The sequence below is a fragment of the Bufo bufo genome, chromosome 1 (genome assembly GCF_905171765.1).
Source record: "Bufo bufo chromosome 1, aBufBuf1.1, whole genome shotgun sequence".
NCBI classification, from domain to species: domain Eukaryota; kingdom Metazoa; phylum Chordata; class Amphibia; order Anura; family Bufonidae; genus Bufo; species Bufo bufo.
The window spans coordinates 489,893,715-489,919,540 of record NC_053389.1 but is presented as its reverse complement, the minus strand read 5'-3'; the positions used below and the strand labels follow the sequence as shown (position 1 = coordinate 489,919,540).

General features: G+C 44.4%; 1 protein-coding gene across 4 annotated transcripts in view; it reads left to right on the top strand.

Moving 5' to 3' along the window:
• The first annotated feature begins 3,036 nt into the window (after positions 1–3,036).
• Positions 3,037–25,826, top strand: part of OSBPL8 (oxysterol binding protein like 8) — a 243,922-nt gene continuing 221,132 nt past the window's right edge. For all 4 annotated transcript variants that reach the window (XM_040410150.1, XM_040410159.1, XM_040410132.1 and 1 more), the window contains exon 1: positions 3,037–3,148. The gene's annotated coding sequence lies outside the window, so the exon portion shown is untranslated. The remainder of the gene's footprint in view (positions 3,149–25,826) is intronic.

Genomic DNA, 25,826 nt, shown 5'->3' with positions numbered 1-25,826 from the left:
CACTGTCCTGAGGTAACCATGTATCTTGGCTACTCTCTTCTAGGATGTATACATTAAAATTATTTGTGAAATATGCCGGCATGTATGTTTTGATGATACCCGCATTATGAGAACATCTTAATTATATATGCATTCTGCTGCTGTTACTGTAAGGCACTGTATAAGTGCATAGCTATTGCTCCACTCTGCCCTCCTCTATATGGCAGTAATGATCTGGATGGCTGTAATGGAGGAGAACATTATATGGAGTGTACTGCACCTTGATTGATCTGAGGGAGGCTGGATGTCGCCCTTTGGGGCGCGTTCGCGTTACAATATCGGGAAGGGCGGCGCTGGCTTACCTCATAGGACCCTGCCCCTTGGAAGTCGCTCCTTGGAACGCATTTGCGTTCCAGCACCTGGAAGGGGCGGTACTGACCTAACCATTCAGCCCTGCACCTGGGAAGTCGCTTCCTGGAACGCATTTGCGTTCCAGTATCTGTAGGGGGCGGCGCCCGTTCTCAGCACTTAGCCCTGCCTTAAGGATGCGGGACTTCCGGTTGCTGGAACGCATATGCGTTCCAACGGCAGGATATTGGATCTAGGTGGAAGGCAATCGTCTCATCAGCAGCAGAATGCGGCGGTTTATTTAAATACAGCCTGCACACTTATATGTGAATCGCCTACCAGGGGGATATAGAACATAGGGGGAGACTCCAACATGTGAGTATAGCATCTTTCTTAACTGATCAGAGGCTGTATCATTGCCTATATCTGATGATATACCTTATTCACAGTTTGGGTTCTGTTGAATAATCATGACAGGGGACTGACAGAGAACTGACTAACTGGGTCCACCCCATCCACAGAACCGTAAGTCTGCAATCATTAGTAATTGTATATACATCTAGATGTCTGGATATCGACACTCATTGCGGTTTATGATTGTCTTTTGCCTGATACAGGACGTGGATGTTATTGTCTGTACTGGATGGAGTCTGAATCAGGCATAAGTATTCTCAAATTTATCCCCACTTTTGACTTATCTATATATGCGTAGAGCGTTGATCTCCAGTGTGCGTGCTTGCGAACTGACATTTCAGCCGGCATATATCTTGGAGCACTGTTCCTGTGTGACCCGGTTTTGTACCGGTATTCATTGAGTCACTAATATTGTATAGATTCACTATATAACTACACCTCCTGATGATCCCACAGTATCTACGTGGGTGAAACGCGTCGAGGTGACAGAGGTGTATGACTACATCGTCATCCCTGATTAAGTGTATTTTTGTGTCTGTCTGTACTATGTTCTGTGTCTCTTTTTTTGTTTCTTTTCCCATCCAGTCCACCTGTATAGCTGGTAATCTAATATCCATATCTCATACCTGGTTTGAACTGTCTGCCATCTCTGCGACACCCCTTTAGGGTACAGTTAGGGGTAGCAGTATAGGTACGCGGACAGGGGGCCTCCACCATCAGGAGCCTTCCCTGGGCTGAGGTTTATAGGATAGGGGTAGATTTAGGGATATAACTTCCCATACCCCAGGTATATATTTTTCTTTTCTGGATGTGGCTATTGGTCAATTTTTTCTTGTGTGTACACCTACTAGTAATTATCTAGTGGACCCTTATGGGATCCTTTTAACGCATACCAATAAAGTATTTGTATTTTTAAGGGGTTTTTTGTTTCAACGCTGGATATTCTGTTATATACCTACCCCCATTACATCAATGTCTATTGATTTTGCTGGATTTAAATGTGCATATTACTGGTAGCACAGCTGGGCATAATTCTGTGAAGGCACAATGTGGGCATAAATACTGTGCGGTGGCATGAAGGGGGAATAATTACTATGTGGGGGCATTAAAGGGTTTCTGTCACCAGATTTAACCCTATTAAGCTAGCTGACATTAGCGATGTGCTAATGTCAGCTAAACCTAACTAGCCTATTCCTACTTTTATCTGCCCTCGTTATGCCAGAAATATAACTTTTATAATATGCTAATTAGCCTCTAGGAGCAGGGGGAAGGGGCGTTGTTCCTGCTCCTAGAGGCTCCGTTCTGCCACCTTTGTCGGGAAAGACGCTCGCAGGCTGCCAGCTTCCTCACGCGCCTGCGCCAAATGCTGAACAGAGCGAGATTTCACCAGAGCACAGGGCTGGCAGACAGATGCGAGCGCTGCCTGGCCCTGTCAATCAGGACTTGGAGGGAGGAGACAAACGTGGGGGAACGGAGCCTCTAGGAGCAGGAACAACGCCCCCCTTGCTCCTAGAGGCTAATTAGCATATTATAAAAATTAGATTTCTTTGAGTAATGGGGGCAGATAAAAGTAGGAATAGGCTAGTTAGGTTTAGCTGACATCGCTAATGTCAGCTAGCTTAATAGGGTTAAATCTGGTGACAGAAACCCTTTAAGGGGACTGGATGGGATTAGGTGTATAGTTCTGTTTTGGGCGGAGTTAGAGGCATGGCCTAGTGCAGGAAACATTTTCTCTCACGCCCCACAAGATGTGTCCCTCTTTATTCGTTTACCAAGTTGGGAGGTAAACGCACCTTGTACGCCGAACCTGAAAACACAAGTTTGCTCATCCCTACTTTTTACACTTCAAATTGCATCAAATAATGAAGTAAGATACAAGGAGGGCTCTAATATGCACAGGGGAGCCAGCCGAACACTTTCTGGATCAATATTGTAAATGCAATAATGAAAATCTACACCTCAGATCAAAAAGAGGGGCATTTAAGGGGCAATGAGGGACAGAGGGACTTGGGTCAAAAAGAGGAACTATCCCTCCAAAATAGGGACACTTGGGAGGCCTGCATTTGCCTTTTTCTGTGTGGGTGGCGGCATGTTCATGTAGCCATTTACATTTAATCATGGCTCCACCATTTGTAAACCCCCTCCCCACCGCTGCACGCCTCCGATAACATTTGCCAGGCTTGCCAACCACAGTATGGCTGCTTAGCACACCGAGGACTTACCAGGTTCGGCCGCTAGGTGGCAGCAAGCGGATGCGGTGGGCGTGGCAGTGATGACACTATCACATCGCGCTGCAGAGTGGAGTGCAGTGCTGCCTGTGCTGGAGCTGGAAGCAGCTGGGAGCCCTGCGTCCTGAATAGCCGCCAGTGTGCAGTGCTGAGAGGGCAGAGCTTCTCCGGGCCGCACGGTAAGAGACGGGGAGCACATCTGCACATGCTCTCCGGATAGCCACCCCCTATCTATCTATACATCTTAGAACTATTCTATCTATTATCTATCTATACATCTTATCTATCTCATAACTATTCTATTATCTATCTATCCTCCCTCATCCTGTCCCAGACCTCCCAGTGCCCCTTGTGCCATGCACTGCTGTGTGACTACATATGGGAGTGCAGGTTTCCATAGAGTAATCCAGTGGATCATTCCTAGAAAACTTCTATGTCAGAAAGCACTAATAGAGGACACTTACCTCTTTTGGGCCAGTAGCCACCTGCGCCCCCTGTAATATGGTGGGGGGGTGTGCCTGTGGCATCATTAAGAATACAATGTAGAGAAAACCAGTCTCTGTATGTAAAGGGTATGCAGTGACCGCTATATGGCGTAGATGTGACATCACGTTACGTCAGATGAGACTGACCTGCCTTCTCCCCATTATTTGAGGTATGTTCTACCTGGGCTTCCTCATCTTCAGGCTCTCCAGGGGCCATCATTTCAGGCTGCAGTGAAGAATGAGGGTTGTGGTTCATGTGCCAGCCCTCCAGCTCCGAGGGTTATGTGGCAGCCCAGGAAGCTGTTCGATCCCACCCCGGGACCTGTGTATAGCTCTACCTAATCCACCTCTTGTTTTCTATACTGCTGATATATTATTTTCGGGGCGTGAGCTGGATACACCTTGGTTCACTGCACGTGCCAGGTGTGTACTAGTGAAGGGTGCAGACTCCAAGTGCCTGTCAATCAAGGAGCAATGGGCATAACAAGAGCTGACACTTCCCAATGGGATTTACATTACCGTGGGGGAGATTTCTCAAAAGTGGTGCAAAAGAAAACCGGCTTAGTCGTCCATAGCAACCAATCAGATCCCACCTTTCATTTTCCAGTGGAGCTCTGAAAAAATTAACGGTGCAGTCTGATTGCCTATGGGCAACTAAGCCAGTTTTCTTTTATACCACTTCTGATAAATCTACCCCGCTGTCCACATATATTACGCTTCTTTTGGTGGCAGAATGTGAAACGGACGTTTTTAACAAGGTCACGTTTGGAGAAGTGCTACCGCACCATGCCATCTGTTTAGTCAGGTTCCCTTATTATATTTAGTATAAGGCCTCATGCACACGATCGCGGTGAGTATTGCGGTCCACAAATCGCTTATCCGAAAAACACGGATGGCGTCCGTGCGTGTTCCGCAATTTGCGGAACGGCACGGGCAGCCTTCAATATAAATGCCTATTCTTGTCCGCAAAGCGCGGACAAGAATAGGACGTGTTATATTTTTTAAGCGGGGCCACGGAACGGAGCAATGGATGCGGACACACATCTTTTGCGGCCACATTGAAGGGAATGGGTCCGCATCCGAGCCACCAAAACAGCGGCTCGGATGCGGACCCAAACAGTGGCCGCGTGCATGAGGCCTAATCCACACTGCCGAAAAATAAAAAAAGAACACCTGGAGAACTGAATGAGATGGGCACAATATAAAGTGCTAGCGGTGCTTGGTCAGTGATCACACAACCAAGCTGGAGGACCCTTTATTTTGGGTTCTATTGCAGGGTGCATGTTGACCTCATTAGTACTGGGTGGCATCTCCCCTTGCTATGTTACAGTCTACCACTCTGGTATGGTGACGGTCATACAGATGCTGGGTAACCACCTGTGGTAGGTCATTCCAAGCTCTTTCAACTTGGACCCGTAGTCCAGACAAGGTGATTGTTGTGCATGGGAGATTCATCACTCCATCCCATCCACACATTCTTAACTGCGGAGAGTGACTGAGCTGCTGGGTACCCTGAGGAGCACGTGTGTGCGGGCGCTACCTTCCGAGGACAGGTTCCATGATGTCCGTATGCCGTATGAACCCATGGGAAAGAACTTGTGCCATGCGGCACTGCATGCCGTGAGAAGTATTATTTAGCGCAGAATGGGGTTTACAGTAGTCGTTGTAATTGTTTGTTTTTTTTTGCTGTAATTTTTGGATTTTGAACAATGCCGTTTTTTTTCAAATGCACACCAAAAACTGCACTGAAAATGACTGGTACACTGTAGATATTATCCGAATATACAGCAGCACATAGAACTCTGTGCACTTCTATCAGCTGTTTGAGGCTGGGAGCCGGACACATCTGATCAGTATGAGCTCTTATAGATGGCACCGGACAGGAAAACCTAGCATGCGGCATTTTTCTGTCTGCCACGATTTGACATCAGGGGTCATCAGTGATGCGCCAGATGAATATGAAGAATCCCCTTGAAAACTGGGATCAGTTTTGGCCCCAGTGCCGCCTCCGTGTTTTCTTCGCCACGCTTGAGGGGAATTGCGCTGGATTACCGGATATGTGTGAGGCTGGCCATAAGATTGTAATCAGTGGATGTCCACTGCTGTGACCTACACCAGTCCTGAATGTGAGGGGTCCACGTCCTATTCTGGGCACTGAGGTGACTTCTATGTGCTGCCACTGTGAATGGAAGAGGAAATGATCATACTTCCCATATTTCTTGGATGAGTATGTAACGGTCATGTGAAGATCGCTCCTGGTTCCTGCATTTATGAATTAAAGGCTTTTTCTGGGGAAATGCATAAAAAATGGGCCTCAAAATGTTGTGACCCATTTAAAAACAAACAAAAAAAAACACTGTTTCCCTGGAAAAGCCCTTTAAGGCTGGGAGCATTTTGAGCCCTGATGTATAATGCGCTGTACCTCTGTCCTGTTTATTTGTAGACGTGTTTCCTGACTCGCATGAATAACCTGATTTTTAGCGAAGCACAAATACAGAACCTCGTGCTTAGTGCAAGCGATGGAAACCTGAGTTGCAGCTGTGAGATGAGTAGCTTGGTCGGGATGCCTCCTCCCCGGGGTTCTTCCATCCATCAGGGTACTTTCACACTTGCGTTAAAGTTTTCCGGTATTGAGTTCCGTCCTAGCGCCTCAATACCAGAAAAAAACTGATCAGTTTTATCCTAATGCATTCTGAATGGAGAGCAATCTGTTCAGGATGCCTTCAGTTCAGTCACTCTCACGGTATTTGGCCGGAGAAAATACAGCAGCATGCTGCGGTATTTACTCCGTCCAAAATTCCAGAACACTTGCCGGAATGCCGGATCCGGCCTTATTTTCCATTGAGATGCATTAATGCCGGCATCAAGTATTCCAGCAAAACGGATCCGGTTTTCCGGTCTGTGCATTTTTAAAGGTCTGCGCATGCGAAGTAAATAAATACCAGATCCGTTTTTCTGCATGACACCGGAGAGACGGATCCACATCCGGATCCATTTGTACACGGATTTGCGGATCCGGCAGGCAGTTATAGCGACGGAACTGCCTGCCGGAATCCTCTGCCGCAAGTGTGAAAGTACCCTTTGCTCATGTTACATGCATGGTGGTGTCAGTTGTACAGATGCTTGCTCCTGTCAGTTGGTTAGAACCTGAAATCACTTACCTATGTTTAATAGAAGAGGAACATTGGAAGCATAGCAGAAGGGAAACTAGCAATGTTCTACCTCCTTTCAGGACCGGTTTTCTGCTTGTGGAAGTAGAAAAGAATGTTGGTATTTGCCAAGAGCAGATATAGCCAATACCGGTTATTTGAGGTGGTCAAGTAATCTCACTTTGATATCTACAGGACTGTGCAAAAGTTTGGGCAGGTGTGGAAAAATGCTGCAAAGGAAGAATGCTTTGAAAAATAGAAGTGTTAATAGTTTATTTTTATCAATTAACAGAATTCAGACTGAACGAACAAAAAAGAAATGTAAATCAAATCAATATTTAGTGTGACCCCCCCCTTTGCCTTGAAATTAGCATTAATTCTTCTAGGTACACTTGCAGACAGTTTTTGATGGAACTCAGCTGGGAGGTTGTTCCAAACATCTTGAAGAACTAACCACAGATCTTCTGTGGATGTAGACTTGCTCAAATCCTTCTTCTCAAATCATAAATTACTATGATAAAGTCAGTTTGGGTCAGGGGGAGCCACCAGTGTCAGACTTGGGGTTCTTTGGGCCTACCAGAGAAAATTATTCTCAGGGCCCAAACACCATATCATTAATAAGGTCTAATAGGTTTTAAAAGAAATACATCCTAGAGGAACGTTTTTGGCTGCAAAGGCAGCTCCAAATGTTATTTTTTTTTTCTCCTGGACCTTTTGGGGCCTACTAAGGTATCAGAGGTTAAGCCCACCAGACGATCTTCTGGTACTCTGGTGGGCCAGTCTGAAACTGGGAGCCACGGTCGGCCAACACAGACATTATTTCCCGGGCTGATTATGGTCATGGGCCTAAACCCGGTCATATATTTTAGGGCTCATGCACCTCACCATGATCAGCCCTGGAAATGTGGTCACTGCGTTTGCCAGATCTCCTGGGCCGACCGCAGCTCCCCTGAACTGCACTGGCTGTATCATAGTGTTTTATGATGCAGTCAGTACAAGAGGTCCATGATCAGATATGAACTGACAGCATCACAAAACACTATGATACAGTCAGTTCAGCAGAGCCATGGTCGGCCCAGGAGATCTGGCAGACACACTGACCATGTTTCGTGGGCCGATCCCAGTTGTACTGTCAGCTGAACGCTCGTTATGCCAATAGATATTTCCCCTCCCCCCCAACACACACAGACAGCCAAGCATTTGTGTTCTTAATGGCGAAGGGGTGTAGAGAGGAAGAGGCGACTTACCTCATTAGAAAAGAAAGGATCTGGCATGTTGAAAATTCCTTCACAAAATTTCTTTCCCCTGACCTTCATCCTTGAGGAGAGTTAGGACACCCCCGATTACACACAATGGTTTTCTAGTGCCGCCAACATACATCTGCTGTGTACAGCCTGTGATTTATACCTCTGGGCAGTTTATCATTACATTTCATATATTTTGTGAAGATAATTTCCTATTATAAGTGCACAAAGCAATAACCAATTGCAAATGGTCTACGATTGGTATTTAGTACGTGAAAATGGTCATCCTCCAATTTCTGCTGTTGAACTAGTATGATCAAATATACATTTCAGATCAGTCCTATTATATGCAGTTTTGGGAGGAGTTTTGTTCATCTTCAATTTTAAGAAAATGGCATTGTAAACGGTGTAAAATGTATAATTAAGGCCTCATGCACACCACCGTAGTTTTAGAAAAGAAGTGGGAGACAAAAATGTCACCTAATTAACAAAAACGCTTGAATGTCCTGCCTTTTATGTTTCCAGGAGACCTTCAGCTAACATCTGGAGGTGATTTTGTTACCACAAAACATGCCAAAAACATTCCCCTGGAAGAGCAAAGTTGCAGTAAAACGCCAGCAAAACCTCCATGTGAACCCACCCTAAAGGATGCTGTGTCCTCCAATTGCTCAGTACTGCTTTATGGTGGTAGTTTATCATAATCGGCCAGCTGTAGAAGCTTGTGAGGTCACTGGGAGTGCTCCTCTCTTTACTTGACAATATCATATTCCTGAATAATGAGTACACATAGGAGATCCTGTAGGACATTGTCCTGTGACTGGGTCCTTTTTCCCAGAAGCTAGTCATTTGCCTGCTCTGTTTCTGATGACTGTCTTCCTGTGAATAACATGAAAAGTTAACACTTGGCATTTTTAGTAGGAAAATAAGAATGGAAAGCTTCTTAGGAAATCATCTGGCTAAACTTTGAAGTCATGTGTTGACTATGCACATCACCCAGTGCTGTGAAGGTTTTCTAGATTTTTCTTCCTGGTGGTGGTAGTAGTTGAAGCCTCTTATTTTCTCCTGCTGAGTAGCAGATATATAGGATGCTCCTCTACTCCATTCATGATATGTGTTCCTGGGCCAGATGTGTACAGAGCCTTTCTTTGTTACTTGAAAGATCAAGTTTTTGACTGTTTTCCAGATGACCCCAGACATTTCTTCCTTCAGACTTGGCCAGACGTTCTCCACATGGTCTTCCTAGTATTTATTTAGTCCATGCCTTTTCAGCCTCTGCACGTGCTCGGTATAAAACCATAGTGCTGCTTATTACCATTTATATGCACTCTGTTTTTTAGGTAGAGGTTTCATGATGTGGTGGGAAATGTCTGCATTTTGATTTAGGTTATACATGTGAAAACCATGGGTCTTCATAAAACTAGTGCAAACCAAAACTGGAGCGGTTAAGGCTACTTTCACACTAGTCTTTTTTGCGGATCCGTCTTGGATCTGCAAAAACGCTTCTGTTACAATAATACAACCGCATGCATCCGCCATGAACGGATCCGGTTGTATTATGTCTTCTATAGCCAAGACGGATCCGTCATGAACTCCATTAAAAGTCAATGGGGGACGGATCCGTTTTCTATTGTCAGAGAAAACGGATCCGTCACCATTGACTTACATTGTGTGTCAGGACGAAACCGTCTTGCTCCACACCACATCGCGGACAGAAAAACGCTGCTTGCCGCTGTCCGTGTTTTGCGGATCCGTAGATCCGCAAAACACACGGATGTGTGAATGGACCCTTACACTGACAGCATTATGTCAATGTAGGGCTACATGCACACGAGCGTTGTTTTGGTCCGCATCCGAGCAGCAGTTTTTGCGGCTTGGATGCGGACCCATTCACTTCAATGGGGCAGCAAAAGATATTAATGGCTGCCCGTGCCGTTGCGGAATGCACACGGCCGCCATCCATGTTTTGCAGATCTGCAATTTGCGCACCGCAAAACACACAACGGTCGTGTGCATATAGCCTAATTCAGTAGAATTCATGTCTTAGGGCTCATGGACACGAACGTATCTTTAGTCTGTTTAATTTATTTATTTTTTGGCCCACATATGGAACCATTTATTTGGGGGAAAAAAACGGAAATGACTGTGCAATCTGTATCTGTATGACCAAGTCCGTTCCGCAAAAAAATAGAACATGTCCTATTGTCCTTTTTGCGGACAAAAACAGGCATTGTTGCAATGGATCCACCCAAAAAAAAAAGGCCTCTTTTACACAACCGTATGGCTTTTTCAGTATTTTGCAGTCCGCAAAAAACGGATCTGCAAAAAATACGGATGACGTCCGTGTGCATTCAGTTTTTTGTGGAACGGAACAGATGGCCCCTAATAGAACAGTACTATCCTTGTCCATTATGCAGACAATAATAGGACATGTTCTATCTTTGAGTGGTAATACAGAAATGGAAGGGATACGGAGTACCTTCTGTTTTTTTGGCGGATCCATTGAAATTAATGGTTCCGTATACGGAACGCAAAAAACGGCCTTGAGCACGAGCTCTAATGCTAATTGACCCTGTCAGAAGAGCAGAGTTCAGAATGAAAACTCGCACTTCCACACGCAGCGAAGTTCTTGCATTGAGCTCACTTATCTGTCTAGCCTTCGGGGGCAATTCTTTTTATGATTGTGTCCTAATTGTTTTAGGCCCAATTTTTTTCCCCCCATTGGTCTTTATTAAAAAACATTGAGCTGTTCTGTCACAGAAGGCTAATGGTCTAGCTGTGTGAATTGTACTTTTTACTTTCACTTTGTGCCGTCATCTAACAACGCTTATCTCTAAATTACCATAAGGTCGTAAACACTTATTTAAGCCACATTCTTATCAGTAAATGAGAATTGTGCTGTAATGTGTGTTTTATAAGTAGAGATGAGTGAATTTCATACTTCGTTTGGTGGTAAAAGCAGAATTGCGTTATGGATTCCGTTACCATGTTATAACATGAAATTCGCTCATCTCTATTTATAAGGTCAGAGATAAGGAGCCTGTCAGCTGATCTGCCTGACAGAACAGAGTAAAAAATTTAGATCCTGCCGCTAGAGAGACAGGGGTTCAGAATCTTTATTAAAGACCAATTGAAAAAATTATTCTTAGCTGAAAATGAGTACAATGCAATACATTTGTACATAGCCTTTAAAGCAAGCATGTCAAACTCAAAGGCTAACATGGGCCAAAAAAACAAAATTTAAGTTTATGTGGGCCGCATCAAAAAAAAAAAAAAAATCGTACATTTTCATAGAACAACATTGTTGTTTCATGACTGCTGACCCCTAACATCCCGTTGCCCAATAACACAAGTGAGATATATATATATATATATATATATATATATATATATATATATATATATATATATATATTAAACTTCACTATAAGACGCACCTAGGTTTTTGAGGAGGAAAATAAGAAAGAAATATTTTTAACCAAAAGTTGTGCTTTTGGTGGGCTTTGAATTAATGGTGGTCTGTGCATGACACTATTATGGGGGATCTGTGGATGACGCACTGTAATGTGGGGGATCTGTGGATGGCACTGTTATGGGGGACCTGTGGATGGCACTGTTATGGGGTGGGATATCTGTGGATGGCATTGTTATGGGGTGGGGGATCTGTGGATGGTGCTGTTATGGGGGATCTGTGGATGGCATTGTTATGAGGTGGGGGATCTGTGGATGGTACTGCTATGGGGTGGGATATCTGTGGATGGCATTGTTATGAGGTGGGGGGGATCTGTGGATGGAACTGTTATGGGGGGGATCTGTGGATGACACTGCTATATGTCATCCACAGATCCCCCTCATAACAGTGTCCCCCAATACACCGGCCCTCTGCTCACCGAAGTATTTATAAACGTGAATCCTTATCCTGCTATTAAGTTGAACTAACGCTGCGCTCTCCCATGTTCCCCTGTATCCCCACAGCACTTACGAACACGCTTCCATAGCAGGCAGAGCGGACTGCACCAGTAACGTCACTCACTGACGTCGCGCGTCTGCTCCGCCTGCTTCATTCATAAAGGGGGCGGAGCAGGCGCTCAACGTCAGTGAGTGACGTTACTGCTGCCGTCCGCTCTGCCCGCTATTGAAGCTTAAGTAAGTGCTATGGGGATACAGGGGAACATGGGAGAGGGCAGCGTTAGTTCAACTTAATAACAGGATAAGGATTCACGTTTATAAATACTTTGGTGAGCGGCGGGGCCCGGTGTAAGAGTACAGTGACTGCACCGGGCCCCGCCCCTAGTTACGGACTCCAGCCCCTCCTCTCTCCCGGCTCATACATAGCAGTCTGCGATGCTGCAGCGTCGCAAACTGCGCTGTAAAATGGAAGCATTCGCCCCATAAGACGCAGGGGCATTTCCCCCCCCACTTTTGGGGGGGAAAAAGTGCGTCTTATGGGGCGAAAAATACGGTACTTTTCTTACCTTGTGAATCTGGTACCCTGCGTCTATAGCCGCAATGGCGCCGTCCGCAGCATGTCAGAACTCCAGACGGAGCCTGATGACGTCACATCAGGACGTGACGTTTACCTCTGCGCACCTCCATCCTCTCCTGGACTGCCTCCGCCAGCCTCCATCCTCTCCTGGACCGCCTCCAACTGCTCCGCCATCCTTCAACCGCTCCTGGACCGCCTCTGACTTTTTTATTTTATCTCCGCCCGCCTCCAGGTAACCAGAGCAATGAATATCTTTGCCGGGCCGCAAAGCTATTCATTGCGGGCCGCATGCGGCCCGCGGGCCGCATGTTTGACACCCATGCTTTAAAGGGAGTCTGTCATCAGTTTCACCTTTTTAACTCTTCCCATAGCTTTCTAGCAGCCTTACAGTTAATAAAAACGTTACCTTTATAAGCAATCGTGGACTTATAAAACTGGCAAAAATCATCTTAGTAGGATATGCAAATGAGGGCTCGCAAGTGCCCAGGGGCGGCGTCAACCTTGTAGGTGCCCAGCTAGCTCAGCCTTATCGTCGCTTCCCCCTGCCCATCCTTTCCCTCTGACCGCCCATCTACTTACTTCTTGTTTCGCCGAGATTCCGCGCCTGCGCACTCAGTTTGGTGCATGCGCACTGCGATGGCCATTCCTTGTACGGCATCACAGTAATTAATGCGCATGCGCCGGCTAACGGCGCGAAGCCGGCGCATGCGCATTAATTACTGTGATGCTGTACAAGGAATGGGCATCGCAGTGCGCATGCGCCGGCCGACGGACTGAGTGCGCAGGCGCGGGATCTCGGTGAAACAAGAAGTAAGTAGATGGGCGGTCAGAGGGAAAGAATGGGTGGGGGGAAGCGACGATAAGGCTGAGCTAGCTGGGCACCTACGAGGGTAACGCCGCCCCTGGGCACTTGCGAGCCCTCATTTGCATATCCTACTAAGTTGTTTTTTGACGGTTTTATAAGTCCAGGATTGCTCATAAAGGTAACGTTTTATTAACTGTAATGCTGCTAGAAAGCTATGGGAAGGGTTAAAAATGTGAAACTGTGATGACAGACTCCCTTTAAATGACCGCTCCAGGTGAAAAAATAAAAAATTGCCTATCGCGTGGTATTTATACATGTTTCAAACCTTTACATAGTTCATACTTTCTACATATTTTCCACATTGCTGCATCTTGTGGCTGTCAGCCGTATAGCAATTACCTCTCAGTACATAGATGTCAGTGGGCGGTGCACACAGCTCAGCTCCTCCCACAGAGGATTTATCCTGGAGGCTTACAGACATAAACCAGAAGTAATTTCTATCTTTAACCAAGCCCCATTATCACTGGTGTCCTGTTAGTATCCTGCAGGGCAGCACAGGCTTCAGCCACGGCCTAGTAGAAAACACCAGGGGATCTCAATAATGCCACCATTCAGGTGAAGAAAACTTTGGGAGCATGTACAGCTCCTTGACTTGGGCCAAAGGATGATGTTCACATTTTAGCCTGGAGTGGTCCTTTAAGGGCTTCTGGAACTTCTGAGATGGACTGGCCATCTGATCTAGGACTGCACGTTGCAGCTGGATACTGCAGAAAGTATATGGAGTGATTGCAGGACCACTATTACGGACACCTCGAAGGGCTCATGCACACGACTGTGTCCACTTTGCAGTCCGCAATAAACATGGATATTGTGCATGCCGTTTTTTTTTTTTTTATTCCTGTAGAAATGTCCTATTCCTTGTCTCTAACGCTACTTTCACATTAGCATTTTCAATTCCGCTATTGAGATCCGTCATAGGATCTCAATAACGGAAGAAAACGCTTCAGTTTTGTCCCCATTCATTGTCAATGGGGACAAAACTGAACAAAGCGGAATGCGCCAAAATGCATTCCGTTCCGTTTGGTTGCGTCCCCATCGCGGACAGAAAAAACATATTTTTTGCAGATCAGTTTTTTGCGGACTGCAAAATACTGAAAAAGCCATACGGTTGTGTACAAGAGGACTTTTTTTTTGGGGAGGGGGGGGGGGGGTTTGGGTGGGTCCATTGCAACAATGCCTGGTTTTTGTCCACAAAAACGACAATAGGACATGTTCTATTTTTTTGCGGAACGGACTTGCAGTCCTACAGATACAGAATGCACACAGTCATTTCCGTTTTTTTCCCCCTTTGAAATAAATGGTTCCGTATGTGGGCCAAAAAATAAATAAATGAAACAGACTAAAGATACGTTCGTGTCCATGAGCCCTAAGACATGAACTCTACTGAATTAGGCTACATGCACACGACCGTTGTGTGTTTTGCGGTGCGCAAATTGCAGATCTGCAAAACACGGATGGCGTCCGTGTGCATTCCGCAACGGCACGGACAGACATTAATATCTTTTGCTGCCCCATTGAAGTGAATCGGTCCGCATCCAAGCCACAAAAACTGCTGCTCGGATGCGGACCAAAACAACGGTCGTGTGCATGTAGCCTTAGATCGACATAATGCTGTCAGTGTAAGGGTCCATTCACACATCCGTGTGTTTTGCGGATCCGCAAAACACGGACAGCGGCAAGCAGCGTTTTTCTGTCCGCAATGTGGTGCGGAGCAAGACGGATCCGTCCTGACACACAATGTAAGTCAATGGTGACGGATCCGTTTTCTCTGACCCGGATGATATCTGTATGCCATCCGTGTTTTTTTTTTTTTTTTTTTTTTTTTGCAGATCCAGTGTAACCATGCCTAAAACGAACAAGAATAGGACATGTTCTATTTTTTTGCAGGGCTATGGAACGGACATACTGATGTGGACAGCACATGGTGTGCTGTCCGCATTTTATGCGGACCCATTGAAATAAATAAATCCGCATCCTAGCCGCAAAAAAACGGAACAGACACGGAAACAAACAAGGTTCGTGTGCATGTAGCCCAAGTCAATGGGGACAGATCTGTTTTCTCTGACACAATAGAAAACGGATCCGTCCCCTATTCAGGGCTCCAGATGGCGACCAAAATGGTCGCCAATGCGACTTAGAATTTACAAATGGCGACAAGACTTTTTAGTCTTGTTGCCATTTGCGACTAGACCTGCCCCTGCAGCACTGCCGTTTAATACAGCGGCGGGGCACAGGAGATGATAGTTCTCTGTCCCGCCGCCGATGTTTTTCTCAGCAGCGCAGTGGAGAAGGAGTCTCTCCCTCCCCCCTGTGCTGCCGCCGCCAGTAAGGAGAGAGACGGGAGGAGGAGGGGAGGGGCTGTGGCCACTGCGCCACTAATGAAGATAACTGACCTGTTAATACAAATACATGAGGCGGGTGCCGGAATCAAATAGTCGGCACCCGACCTCTATGACAGGAAGCTGCACCTGAGGGGTTAACTGCAGCGGATCGCAGCTCCCTGTCATAGAGGTCGGGTGCAGGCTATTTGATTCTGGCACCCGCCTCCTGTATTTGTATTAACAGGTCCGTTAGCTTCATTGGTGGCGCAGTGCCAATGAGGGTTAAAAAAATAATAATAATATTAACTCACCTCCTCCAATTGATTGCGTAGCTGCCGGTCTCCTGTTCTTTCTTCAGGACCTGTGGTGACGTCACTGAGCTAATCACATGGTCCATTACCATGGTGATGGATCATGTGATGTACCATGTCATGAGCATAGTGATGTCACCACAGGTCCTGAAGAAAGAACAGGTGACCGGCAGCTACACTATCAATTGGAAGAGGTGAGTTCATTTTTAAAAAAAATTTTTTAACCCTAAAGTGACCTTCTACTATGCATTCTGTATTTAAGAATGCTATTATTTTCCCTTATAAGTTATAACCATGTTATAAGGGAAAATAATACAATGAATAGACTTTCATCCTAGCAACCATGCGTGAAAATTGCACCGCATCCGCACTTGCCTGCGGATGCTTGCGATTTTCACGCAGCTCCATTAACTTCTATGGAACTTGCGTTGCGTGAAAAACGCACAACCTAGAGCTTGCTGCGATTTTCACGCAACACACAAGTGATGCGTGAAAATCACAGCTCATGTGCACAGCCCCATAGAAGTGAATGGGTCCGGATTCAGTGCGGGTGCACTGCGTTCACCTCAAGCATTGCACCCGCGCAGAAATCTCACCCGTGTGAAAGGGGCCTAAGGGTGAATAGGACAAGGGTTCCAGCCCCTAAGGGGGCTAATAGTAAGTAAAAAAAAAAACACAAACACTAAGGCCTCTTTCACACGGGTGTTGCGGGAAAATGTGCGGGTGCGTTGCGGGAACACCCGCGATTTTTCCGCACGAGTGCAAAACATTGTAATGCGTTTTGCACTCGCGTGAGAAAAATCGCGCATGTTTGGTACCCAAACCCGAACTTCTTCACAGAAGTTCGGGCTTGGGATCGGTGTTCTGTAGATTGTATTATTTTCCCTTATAACATGGTTATAAGGGAAAATAATAGCATTCTGAATACAGAATGCATAGTAAAACAGCGCTGGAGGGGTTAAAAAAAATTAAAAAAATTTAACTCGCCTTAGTCCACTTGCTGGCGCTGCCGGCATCTCGTCTGTCTCCTTTGTTGAATAGGACCTGTGGTGAGCATTAATTACAGGAACAGGACCTTTTGATGACGTCACTCCGGTCATCACATGATCCGTCACCATGGTAAAAGATCATGTGACGTACCATGCTTGCGATTTTCACGCAACCCCATTCACTTCTATTGGGCCTGCGTTGCGTGAAAAACGCTAAATATACACTCACCTAAAGAATTATTAGGAACACCTGTTCTATTTCTCATTAATGCAATTATCTAGTCAACCAATCACATGGCAGTTGCTTCAATGCATTTAGGGCTGTGGTCCTGGTCAAGACAATCTCCTGAACTCCAAACTGAATGTCAGAATGGGAAAGAAAGGTGATTTAAGCAATTTTGAGCGTGGCATGGTTGTTGGTGCCAGACGGGCCGGTCTGAGTATTTCACAATCTGCTCAGTTACTGGGATTTTCACGCACAACCATTTTTAGGGTTTACAAAGAATGGTGTGAAAAGGGAAAAACATACAGTATGCGGCAGTCCTGTGGGCGAAAATGCCTTGTGGATGCTAGAGGTCAGAGGAGAATGGGCCGACTGATTCAAGCTGATAGAAGAGCAACGTTGACTGAAATAACCACTCGTTACAACCGAGGTATGCAGCAAAGCATTTGTGAAGCCACAACACGCACAACCTTGAGGCGGATGGGCTACAACAGCAGAAGACCCCACCGGCTACCACTCATCTCCACTACAAATAGGAAAAAGAGGCTACAATTTGCACGAGCTCACCAAAATTGGACTGTTGAAGACTGGAAAAATGTTGCCTGGTCTGATGAGTCTCGATTTCTGTTGAGACATTCAAATGGTAGAGTCCAAATTTGGCGTAAACAGAATGAGAACATGTATCCATCCTCTGATGGCTACTTCCAGCAGGATAATGCATCATGTCACAAAGCTCCAATCATTTCAAATTGGTTTCTTGAACATGACAATGAGTTCACTGTAGTAAAATGGCCCCCACAGTCACCAGATCTCAACCCAATAGAGCATCTTTGGGATGTGGTGGAACGGGAGCTTCGTGCCCTGGATGTGCATCCCTCAAATCTCCATCAACTGCAAGATGATATCCTATCAATATGGGCCAACATTTCTAAAGAATGCTATCAGCACCTTGTTGAATCAATGCCACGTAGAATTAAGGCAGTTCTGAAGGCAAAAGGGGGTCCAACACCGTATTAGTATGGTGTTCCTAATAATTCTTTAGGTGAGTGTAGAGCATGCTGCAATTTTCACGCAACGTAGAACTGATGCGTGAAAATCACTGCTCATGTGAACAGCCCCATAGAAATGAATGGGTCGGTATTCAGTGCGGGTGCAATGCTTTCACCTCATGCATCGCATCCGCGCGGAATACTCGCCCGTGTGAAAGGGGCCTAAGGCCCCTTTCACACGAGCGAGTTTTCCGTGCGGGTGCAATGCGTGACGTGAACGCATAGCACCCGCACTGAATCCTGACCCATTCATTTCAATGGTTCTGTGTACATGAGCGTTGTTTTTCACGCATCAGTTCTGCGTTGCGTGAAAATCGCAGCATGTTCTATATTCTGCGTTTTTCACGCAACACAGGCCCCATAGAAGTGAATGGGGTTGCGTGAAAAACGCATTGCATACGCAAACAAGTGCGGGTGTGATGCGTTTTTCACTGATGATTGCTAAGAGATGTTGTTTGTAAACCTTCAGTTTTTTATCACGCACGTGAAAAACGCATCAAAACGCATTGGACCCGCGCAGAAAAAACTGAACGCAATCGCAGACAAAACTGACTGAACTTGCTTTCAAAATAGTGCGAGTTTCACTGAACGCACCCTGAACGCATCCGGACCTAATCCGTCACGCTCGTGTGAAAGAGGCCTAAGGCTACTTTCACACTTGCGACAGTGTGATCTGGCAAGCAGTTCCGTTGTCGGAACTGCCTGCTGGATCCGCCGATCTGGATGTGACTGAAAGCATTTGTGAGACGCATTGGGATGCGGATCAATCTGACAAATGCATTACAAGAACGAATCAATTTCTCCGCTTGTCAAGGACTGTTCCGGCATTCCAGTATTTTGAATGCCGGATCTGGCACTAATATATTCCTATGGGGAAAAATGCCGGATCTGGCATTCCGGCAAGTCTTCAGTTTTTTTCGCCGGAGATAAAACCGACTGAACTGAAGACATCCTGAACGGATTAGGCCTATTGCACACGGACGTTTTTTTTTCCCGTTTTTGGCGTTCCGTATACGGTCCGTATACGGAACCATTCATTTCAATGGTTCCGCAAAAAAACGGAATGTACTCCGTATGCATTCCGTTTCCGTATTTCCGTTTTTCCGTTCCGTTTTAACATAGAACATGTCCTATTATTGCCCGCAAATCACAGTCCGTGGCTCCATTCAAGTCAATGGGTCCGCAAAAAAACGGAACACATACGGAAATGCATCCGTATGTCTTCCGTTTCCGTTCCGTTTTTTGCTGAACCATCTATTGAAAATGTTATGCCCAGCCCAATTTTATCTATGTAATTACTGTATACTGTATATGCCATACGGAAAAACGGAACAGAAAAACGGAACGGAAATACAACGGAAACAAAAAACGGAACAACGGATCCGTGAAAAACGGATCGCAAAACACTGAAAAAGCCATACGGTCGTGTGCAATAGGCCTTACTCTCCATTCAGAATGCATGGGGATATACATGATCAGTTCTTTTCCAGTATAGCGCCCCTGTGACGGAACTCTATGCCTTTAATGAAAAACGCTAGTGTGAAAGTACTCTAAAATATTACGTTTAAATCCCCCCTTTCCCAATTTTTCATATAAAATATATAAACAATATATAAATATATTACATAACGATGCGTCCGAAAAGTCCAAACTATTAAATTATTAAAAAATATCTCCTATGCGGTGAGCGCCGTAACAGAAATAAATAAATAAAAACCATGCGTTTCGCCATTTTTTAGTCACCTTGTCACCCCAAAAAATAGGATAGGACTGTTCTATTATGGGCTGAACGTTTCATAAAATGCAAAATGCACGCGTTTTTTTTTTTTTGTTTTTTTTTTGCGTGGTATTGAGTATCACAATACTTTGTTATGGTGACGAAAGTTAATCAAAATTTTGTTATCGAAACAACCCTACGCCAATCTGATCGGCGTAGCGTTGTCACGATACCAAAATTTTGATTTCGATTTGGTGACAAAAAATTTAATTTGGCTCCTAAATGTTTCAGTTCAGGAGCCAATGGCTACTAGGTATTTTTTTTAGTCTGGAGCACTGCTATTGACTTTCAATGGTGGTCATGACGGATCCGTCATGGCTATAGAAGACATAGTACAACCGGTTGCATGCGGTTGTATTATTGTAACGGAAGCGTTTTTGCAGATCCATGACTGATCCGCAAAAAAACGCTAGTGTGAAAGTAGCCTAAAATGGACAGTACATGGTGTGCTGTGTCTGTATCTTTTGTGGCCCCACTCAAGTTAATGGATCTGCATCCAGTCTGCAAAAAATGCCAATTAGATGCGGACCAAACATAGTCATGGACATGTTCCCTTATATACAGCTTATGGGGAAAAACTTACTCTATGCAATGTCTGTGCCGACTGCTTGCATTTATACTATAACTCCCATCCTCTATTCAGTAAAGGCTGGTGTAAAGTAGAACTGGCTTAGTTGCCATAGCAACCAATCAGATTCCACCTTTAATTGTTTTAATTATCCAAAGGAGCTGTGTCCCCATTTATTTTCAACCAAATGGGCCTGGTCATTGCCTCCACCCTCCACCTGCCCTCTTGCCTTGCATTCTGCTACCTGTACACTTAACATCAAAGGCACCCCAGCCACCACAAAGCGGGATCCCCCGAAAAGTCCATTACTGCCCCAGGGGGAAAAAGGGTTGCGCCCTCCACTCGCTGCATGCGTGGAAGCAACCACGCTCATTGCTGCAGCAGCCACTCCTATCTTTTCCACCTCACACCTGCCTCTTCGGGCCGGGACACAGCACATAAAGCATTCTCCTCCACTGTATGGGGACATGCAAATGGCTGTTTACATAGCACAATCTACTGCCCAGAAATTATGATTTTTTACCCTATGAATGAGCATTTTGCGCATTTATCGGGTGATCTGCAGCACCTTCACACAGGTCAGTTATTGGGAACAAGCATTAGTACTAATGTTCATTCCCGATAATTGCCCCCTGTAAATCTGCTTGTAGTCATCCTTTGTGTTTCATGTGCCAGTGATTCCCAAGTATAGAAACTTTGTGCCAGTCTTTCCAGCACCTAATTTGTTCTTTTTCTAAATGTACGTTGCGTTAATGGTTTTGTTCTTTCTATTTTGAGACATGTTTTTACGAACAATTACCCTTTCAAAGTAATTTTGGCTTTTTCTGAACACATTGGTGTAATGCACAGGAAGTGCTTAAAGTCAAACTTTGCTGCCATTGGCTTTCACTTCTCTTCTATGTTTTTTTTATCTGTTTACTATTTATTTCCACATTTAACCCCTTAGTGCCCAAGCCTGTTTGGGCCTTAATGACCAAGCCAGATTTTGGAAATCTGACATGTGTCACTTTAGCAGAGAATAACTTTTTAAAGGTTTTGCACATCAAAGTAATTCTGACATTGTTTTCTCGTCACATATTGTACTTCACTTAGGTGATCGAATTTTACCGATACAGTCTATGAAAAATTTTTAAAATTGGCGTTCCTATTTTCAACTGCAATATTTCACATAAATACTATTTTTTATATTTTCATGAGAAATATATTTCCACATCTTTACTTTATTTTGGCTGCACTTATAAAAAAAAATAATTTTTTTTTTCTTTTACACAAAAATGTCAATTTAAAGACAGCTTTTTGTACTTGGCAAATGAAAATGAAGACTTACATTTTGGGGTATATCAACCAATTTCTCTTCGGAAATATCCCCATTGTGTCCCTAATCTTATGTCTTGACACATGGCAGGGACCAAACATAAAGTAGCGCCCAGTGGCTTTCAGATAATATATTGAAAATGTTTAGGCCTCATTGCAGACTTTTAATGGCGTTGAGCTGCAACATGATAGAAAACCCTTATAAATGACCCCATTTTAAAAACTAGATCCCTTGAAGAATGCATCTAGTGGTATAGTGAGCATGCTGAGTGCACAATTATTATAGGATGAAATAATGAGTATATATGGTTTTATTCAAATTGTTAAAGGGGTTGTCCGGGTTCAGAGCTGAACCCGGACATACCCTTATTTTCACCCAGGCAGCCCACCTGATGTTAGCATCGAAGCATCTCATGGTCCGATGCGCTCCCTTGCCCTGCGCTAAATCGCATAAACTTCTCCGATGCTCAAGTCAGGGGGGCTGCTGGGGTGAAAATGGAGGTATGTCCGGGACAACCCCTTTTAATACAATTTTCACAGGAAATTGGAGAAAAAATATTTTTAGATGTGTTACTGTCGCAGAAATCCGCCACATTCTAATCTTTGTGGCGCGTACAGATGAGAAGTGAAGCTGTTCACTTATAAGGGAGGCAGATTTCTAAAAAGGCATTTCCTGTACATATGACTGTCTCACCAACAAAGCAGTTGTCCCGCATTTCTGTCATTCTGATGCTGTTGTGAGCCGCGTTCTGGTCTGACATATACCGTAATTACTTATTGCAGGAAAAAACTGAACTGTAGTGAAAGTCCAAGAAAACGGAGCAAAAGGTCTCCAACTATGTTGCAAATTCCAGTTTGTTCACAAGATACAAGAACACCAATAGGGCTATAATGACAAGCTGGCATTCAAGGACATTGACTGGTCGTACAAAGTCTCTTTAGCCCCATCAATCCCTATATGAGAGACGAACGTGCTGGTGACGCGGTGCACCATAACAGGCCGCTGCCCGGCAAGGTAGAAATTGCTATGCACACAATCAACCAGTCACCTACAGAATATATAAAAGGACAGTATCCAGAACCATCTGTAGGAACAGTAATGTACGTATTTCTAGACTTGTTGTGGGGTGTAAGAGGTCCACCCAAAAAAAATCTTAATAAAGCCCTTAGTGTACTGGTGAGGAACAACTCAATCATTAGAGATCCTCCAAATAAAAAAGTACCATGCCAATACCATGATACAGTAATGTGAATTAACAGCTTTGTGTGGCAGGACAGTCATAAAAAATTTAATTAGGAAAATTATGAAAACAAATCAGAAAAGGTAAAATTTGTTCCAATGTCAAAAAAATTTGCTCCGCCTCCACCACCCATCCCTTCCTGGAAAGCCCACAAATTAAACAGAAAATGAGAATAAATCGACTTACTGAAAAGACCCCCCCACACCCTTTTTGGTATTAAATATAATTAATAATTAGCAACCGTATGGTATGTCTCAAAACAGGGGTAATTGCAGAGGCCTGGTTGTGATGGGCAACTGGGGCAGTAACTGGGGCAGTAAATTTGGGTGTCCCTCCCTTAGCTGGGAGACCCGATCCTCGCACCAGAGATTTTCTCCTTTCTTTCTTAGGGTACTTTCACACTTGCGTTAAAGTTTTCCTGTATTAAGTTCCGTCCTAGGGGCTCTATACCGGAAAAAAACTGATCAGTTTTATCCTAATGCATTCTGAATGGAGAGCAATCCGTTCAGTATGCATCAGGATGTTTTCAGTTCAGTCACTCTTACAGTATTTGGCTGGAGAAAATTGCGGTATTTTTATAATCCAAAATTCCGGAACACTGGCATTATTTTCCATTGAAATGCGTTAAGTGTTCCAGCAAAACGGCATGCGCAGACCTTTAAAAATGAAAAAAAAAAATAAAATAACTGATCCGTTTTTCCGGATGACACTGGAGAGACAGATCCGGTGTTTCAATGTATTTCTTAGACGGATCCGCATCCAGATCCATTTACAAATGCTATCAGTTTGCACTCGGATTTCTGTCGCCGGAACTGCCTGCCGGATCCTCACAATGCAAGTGTGAAAGTACCCTTACATGAGCTGGTGGCATTCTGTCATCGCCATGAATGCACTGTATCACGGCGATCAGAGACCGCTGGTAGCTGCGGGAAGGGAGCTCCTGCACTTTTTTGTAGCGCTAGCTTCGGCTGAAGTGACCGCCGTAAAAACACTAATGGGTGGTCACTAAAGGGTTAAAGAGTAACTAAACTTTGTATAATTTTTTTGTGAACATGTCCCTAATGCCCTAATAATAGTTTTTGTTATATAGTTTATTAATGTATTTTTATCACACTTTTACACTTTAGGGAGGCAAAAGTGTAATAAAAATACAAAATATATTAATAAACTATATTACAAGAATGATTATTAGGGACACATTCACAAAAAATTATACAAAAGGCTGCCACACATTCAAGCTTTTTGATGCAGTTTTTGAAGCCACAGACACAGGGGTGGATAATAAAAGGGGTTTTCCACACTCCTAATATTGATGACATGTGCCTGCCTATTGTGGGCCTATGCGTTTTGATCAAAACCTATACAAAGTGCCTCATGTTTATGTTTATAAATTTGTTTTAGTAGCTTTCGATCAATGCATGGCATGTGGATGTGCAATCCATGTTTTTTTTTTTTTTTTCTCTACAGTTTATTCTGTTTTGGGACAAACATTTTTGATATGAAAATTCATAATTTCATATCGACTTGCACCTAGAATCTGACCGAGCTGGCATAGGCTTAGTCGGGCTGTCTAGATCTGCACCAAATTTATCACAGGGGCTAGGGCTGGGTGAGAAATGTGGTGCAGGGATATACACTTTTATTTAATTCTATGCCAACTATTACTTAGGGACAGAATTATTATGCCAGAATTGTGACAGTGTGGCTTAAAATGGTGCATCTTAGGCCCACTTTCCACTAAGCTCAGACTTCATCAGAAAAAAGTGTAGAAACGCTAGATGTGCCAATTTATGCAGTTTTGAACAACTTTTTTAGACTGAAGGAAGATCTGGTGCTGGGGGACCCGATCGGGGTATAATAATTTACACTCTCCTGTAAGGGCGGCGGCCGTCATAATAATCTGCGCATGTCAAAAAACGGAAAATGACTACATCAGGAAGGGGTTATACTTGTGATGACCTTTCTTCTGGCCATACACAAGAGGTTACTGGCCGAGCATGTATATGTAGTGAATGGGGAAAGTGAAGAAGGCCACTACCAAACACCTCTGGCACCTGCTTATCTCCCAAGAACAAAAGGATTGGGCAGTCTAATTCCAACATGGCCAATCCTGATCTCCCCAACATGAGCTTTGAGGGTAATCGACAAAGTTTATTTTTTGAAGAAATACTCCTTATGTGGGTGTGCACCCAGGCACATGTGTAGACTATTTGCCCCCTACACAAATCCTATTTCTTATCTCCTTTTCATTAAATGCTTCCTCAGAGTGTTTTATGGAGCCGAGTGTTGTTTCATTGGCTAAGCAAATAATAAAGCCATAATACTGTTATTCTGGATGCATATAGCTGTCTAATGCAGTAAATTGCCCTACTTTATCTATCTGGTTCCCTATTGAAAAATCTGCTTGTGTAATTAAAAATCACAATAGATGCATTGCGTATAGCGGCGGCATACAATGGCAGCATATAATGAAGAACAAACATTCTGTTCCTGAGATAGAATTTACTAAAGAACAACCTGTTAAACGAAGGCAATAAATCTTTGATAAATAAATGTGCTGTGAAACGCGTTAGCTGAGGTTTGGGTAGGTGGCATTTTATTGACTATATTACCATGTCTGTTCATGTGTTCCATTGTATGCTGGGTGGTCTATACTTAAGGCCATGTGTCGGTGTGGCAGTGCGCGTACTGGCTGCGGATACTTGTGTTGTGGTGTCTGATTGTATGCCATGTGGGCTGGATGCTGTTGGATATGTAGCTTGGGCCATGTGTCTGTGTTGTGCGTACTGGCCGCAGATCCTTTATGGTGTGAACATGACTATTGGCATGTTTCTCCTC